The sequence below is a fragment of the Cupressus sempervirens genome, chromosome 8 (genome assembly GCF_028749045.1).
Source record: "Cupressus sempervirens isolate cs-2001-9-10 chromosome 8, ASM2874904v1, whole genome shotgun sequence".
Classification (NCBI taxonomy): domain Eukaryota; kingdom Viridiplantae; phylum Streptophyta; class Pinopsida; order Cupressales; family Cupressaceae; genus Cupressus; species Cupressus sempervirens.
In genome coordinates, this window is record NC_143125.1 from 582403339 (window position 1) to 582408905 (window position 5567).

Below are 5567 nucleotides of genomic sequence, written 5' to 3' on the forward strand. Positions count from 1 at the left end.
AAGAGCAGCTAAATTAAATTCGCAGTTAGGTGGAGGTAGCTTGACTGCTTTACCAATAGTTGAGACTCAAGCTGGAGATGTCTCAGCTTATATCCCCGCTAACGTCATTTCCATTACCAATAGACAAATCTTCTTGTCATCTGATCTCTTCAATGCAGGAATTCAACCTGCCATTAATGTGGGTCTTTCCGTATCTAGAGTAGGATCCGCAGCTCAGATGAAAGCTATGAAACAAGTAGCTGGGAAATTAAAATTAGAATTAGCTCAACTTGCAGAGTTAGAATCTTTTGCACAATTCGCTTTTGATCTTGATAAAGCTACGCAAGATCAATTAGCAAGAGGCCAACGATTACGCAAACCAACATTAACGATAAAAGGTAAGAGCCATGATACCACCTAGAGATAAATATCGAACCACACAAAGACGATACAAACGAAAATAGAGTATTGAATACGAAAATAAACCCAAAAAATGCTGTCCTTGCGGCTGAAGTGAATGAAGGTCCTACTTTGAAAAGATTTCGACCTAGAGCTCGGGGTCGTGGTTATCCAATACAGAAATCTACTTGTCATATAAGTATTACATTATTTTATGATTTGGATTTCTGTAATTCAGCTCACGATTAAATAACAGTACGATGAAACATTAAATAGAAACAAAATATCCAAATAGATGATCCATTTATGCCGCAAATATACTACTACTTAAAGTACTAAAAAAATATGTATGGGAAACAAAATAAATCCACTTGGTTTTAGACTTGGTTTTACTCAAAACCATTATTCCCTTTGGTTTGAAGAAAGGGATTATTCCGAAGATCTACGAGAAGATGAGAGAATATATAATTGCATTGAAAATTATGTAAAACATATCAAAAGTTCTATCAATTCTAGTTATGGAGGAATTACACATATAGAGATTCTAAAACAGACCGAATTGATTTCGGTAAATATATATATTGCATTTGTCGATTTGTTTATTGAAAAAAAAGCGCCAAGAAAAAAAGAAAAAATGAAGGAATTAAGAAAGGAAGTACAAAAAATGCTTGTACAAAGTATGCTTAATTCTATAAATAGAGAACTTGTAATTTCTATAGAAAAGGTGGATACACCTTATAGAGAACCCAAAATTCTTGCAGAATATATTGCTCTACAACTAAAGGAGAGAGTTGAAATAAGAAAAATAATGAAAAAAGCTATTCAACTAGCTGAAAAGGCAACTGTCGAAGGTGTTAAAATAAAAATTAAAGGGCGTCTTAATGGAATTGAGAGAGCCCGAAAAGAATCGGCTATGAAAGGTAGAGTGCCCCTACAGACCCTTCGAGCTAAAATTGATTATTGTTATTATGTGGTTCAAACCGTCTATGGAGTATTAGGGATAAAAATTTGGATCTTTGTTTAAGATGAGCAATATCTTTCTATAATCTAACCAATCAAAAATCTTAAATTCTATAAGATCAAATAAAAATTATTAAACATCTTGGAGCAGTGCTATGCTTAGTGTGCGACTCGTTGAGATCAAGCTTTTGCTTCTTTTCTAAAATGAATGATACCAAAAGTGGATTTAGTATACTTAATTGGGTACTCTAAATTCCTATTCTATACTAAAGGTAGGAACTTCAATTCCTAACCGATATTAATAGGTTATAGGTTCCATTTTAATAAGATAATTGAAAACCAATCCCTCTTTTTCCTATTGGAAAAGTCTAAATCCCCTATTAGACCTGGGGACTATAAATTGGTTATATGGCATATCCGAGTGATAAACAAGAATACGTGAAATACCTTACATATCATCTCCGATAAATAAAGCAAAATAGAGTTTTACCTTAGGATAAACTAGATATGGGGATGGCGACATAGCCAAGTGGTAAGGCAGGGGACTGCAAATCCTCGATCCCCAGTTCAAATCTGGGTGTCGCCTTGGTAGTCTAAACAAATACAAAAGTCTCTATTTGTATCCATGTCTTTTGGAGACAACTTGTGTAGCTTCAGGTGCTATTGCTAATATAGCAAATAAAATTGAATACACAAAGTGGAACATAATAAAATGAGAAACCGAAATATTTTATTAAAATTGTTTGTTTGTAAATTGCCAAAAAAACTAATCGTGGGTTCTTCTCTCCATTGAAATAACAAAAATGTTATGCTTAGCACTAAACTTGTTAAAGAGATGAAATAAAACCAAGTTGTCTTTTTCTGATCAAAAATGACATCGATTACTAGAAGAAGAAATAGGCCGAAAATCAGGATGCATTCTGGGAAAATGGAACTTCCATAGAAGAGAAGCAAATGAAATTCTTTCATAAAAATGATTTTAAGGTATAAAAAATGCATTTTTCATTTTGTCCAGATCATTAGTTACTAAATTCAATTAATATTCGAGCAACATTTTATTTAAAATCTCCTTATTATACATTATATCTATGATTTATTTTTCATTCTTCTTTTCCTTTCGTTTTCGTTCCAATAAAATTTGTATCAATTTTTTTGTATCAATTTTTAGAAAGTAAGTTTTCTTTTATTGATCAAAATGGGATATTTTATTGATCAAAATGGGATAGATCTGTGGATCTATTTATACTAATTAGTGGATTAACGGTAATACGCAAAAGCTTTATTAGATTCTGCCATTTTATGAATCTCTTCCTTCTTGCGTATAGCATTGCCTTTCTCTCTGGCAGCATCCATTATTTCGTAACTTAATTTGAATTGCATATTTGGACCAGAACGTTTTCGGGATGACTCTAATAACCAATGAATCGCAAGTATTTTTCCTTCTTTCTCTTTTATTTCAATGGGAACTTGATAAGTGGATCCACTTACACGTTTTGATTTTACTATCAATTTGGGAGTTAATTTGTCTATTGCTTGATGTAGAACAATTAGTGGATTTTTCTCTATTTTTTGTTGAATCTTTTCTAGAGATTGATAAAAAATTCGATAAGCTAATGATTTTTTTCCGTTCTTAAGAATACGGTTAACGACCATGTTAACTAATCGATTATGATAGATCAGATCAAATTTATCAATTTTATTTTCTACAGTACTTTGGCGTGACATGAGTGTGAAAAAGGTTCATAAATTTATTTCATAAAGACTAATCATTACTTATTTCGGCTTTTTAACTCCATATTGTAGGGTAGATCTCTAAAGGTATCAAAGATCTCCCTCCAAACCGTACATACGACTTTCGCCGGATACGGCTTTCCACATGATTCTATTTGCATATATAGAAGATATTCATTCTTATGCATAGAATTATGTTTACTCATTCTCAATTGAGTATCCGTTTCCTTTCTTTTGCTATGATTAGAAATCTTGTATTTTCTATATCTATACGATTAGGTCCTTAGGTTTAAAACAGAGTATAAAAAAGGAAAAGGTGTTTTAAATCAATGCTATTTGAATTGAGTCTACTCCAAAAAAGTCAAGACATTTCCAATTTTATGTTAACACACACTAAGTAAGGGAAAACTTATAAAATGAATTAAATATTAAACCTTAGACATATATTATCCTTATTGTTTTAGCCTGCTCTAGTCCCCTTAGAAAATGTTCGTTATTGGGTTAGCCATATACTTTACATGTTTTTAGCAATTGACATGGCATCATCATAAAATGATACAAATCTTAGATAAGAATATACAACGCACTAGAACACCCTTGTTTCTGGTTTTTGACTGAGACAGCATCTAAAATTCCTCGAATTATGTGATATTTAACACCGAGCAAATCTTTTACTCTTCCACCTCTTACTAATACTACAGAATGTTCTCGTAAATTATGGTCAATACCAGGTATATAAGCAGTGATTTCATATTTAGAAGTTAATCGTACTCTGGCGACTTTGCGTAAGGCAGAGTTTGGTTTTTTAGGGGTGATAGTGGAAAAGTTGGCAGAAAAGTGACCTTTACTGCCACTATATAAAACCGTACATGAGAATTTCACCTCATACGGCTTCTCGTTCAATTCTTTTTGAGACATTTTTGTTTTTCGAGTATTTTGAATATTATATAGATTATATTCTATGTAAAAAAAAAAACTATTTGAATCCTTCGGGGTTCATTTTTCTTTCTCTATTAAAAACAATAAGAGTGATAATCTTTTTTTTTTTTTATCCATTTTTATTATTTACATTAACATGCTCATTTTTTATTGATATCTCGAAATATCATTTCATTTTGCTTATATAGGAGAATCCATGGAGGGTCATCATTAATTGAATTAATTGGACTTAGTCTTTTAATTCAGATTCATAATAATTTGCTCATTTATATTTATAAAATGTTAAATGTTCTTTCCATTTTGATTCCCCCTTAATTATAGTCATAAATGAAAATACTGAATCTCTAAGATCTTAGTAGAAAGATTAAGGATCACCTCACCCGTCGATAAAATCGATAGATAGAATAGATCATATTTGTAGATTCATATCTACATTAATAATATTAATAGGTTTACTAATGGGAATTAGTTTAGTAAACTATGTGTGTATCCCGGTTTCGAGCAATGACTTGAAGGGATGCATTTTATGTACATAGTTTGTCTATATATTCTATCTCTAATTCTTTAGAGATAGAATATTTAATCTAAAAAAGGATATAATATAAGGGTAGAGGATTTACCTATTTTGTATTATCAAATAATTTTTTAATACCATTTCGTCGAATCAAAATTGAGTTGTTTTCAAAGAAAAGAAATTGTTCTCTAGTTGAACGTGAATAATCAAATCAATAGAGAAAACTATCATATTATCCACCATTATTTAATCTAAGAGGAGATTACCATGAATCCTTTGATTTCTACTGCTTCCGTTATTGCTGCTGGATTATCCGTAGGCCTTGCTTCTATTGGACCTGGCATTGGTCAAGGCACTGCTGCGGGACAAGCTGTTGAAGGTATTGCGAGACAACCGGAGGCGGAGGGTAAAATACGAGGTACCTTACTGCTAAGTTTAGCTTTTATGGAAGCTTTAACTATTTATGTCTAATATATAATATATCTATATATATGTATATTATATCTATATATATGTATATAATTAGTAAGTTAATATATAACTTAACTGTAACTGGCAAATTTAACAATATATTTTTAGGTTAGGTTTTGAATATTTAAGAAAGTTTAATATTTAAGGAAGGTTTAAGATATATGATTATACATATATCATACAGATGATAGATAATTCGTAAATCGACTTCGTCCACGAAGAAAGGAGCTATAAGTAATTAAATAATGAAACTCTGAATTCCATTGAGAGTTTGATCCTGGCTCAGGATGAACGCTGGCGGCATGCTTAACACATGCAAGTCAAACGGGAAGTGGTGTTTCCAGTGGCAAACGGGTGAGTAATGCGTAAGAACCTGCCCTTGGGAGGGGAACAACAGCTGGAAACGGTTGCTAATACCCCATAGAATTGAGTACCTCTACGAGGTAGGCTGAGGAGCAAAAGGGAGGAATCCGCCCAAGGAGGGGCTCACGTCTGATTAGCTAGTTGGTGAGGCAATGGCTTACCAAGGCTCTGATCAGTAGTTGGTCTGAGAGGATGATCAGCCACACTGGGA

The 5567-nt window shown here is 32.3% G+C and overlaps 1 non-coding gene across 1 annotated transcript; it reads left to right on the forward strand.

The window, feature by feature from the left end:
- Positions 1-1853: 1853 nt before the first annotated feature.
- On the forward strand, positions 1854-1924 carry TRNAC-GCA (transfer RNA cysteine (anticodon GCA)). The gene has a single exon. It is a non-coding gene; the product is annotated as a tRNA-Cys (tRNA).
- Positions 1925-5567: the final 3643 nt, after the last annotated feature.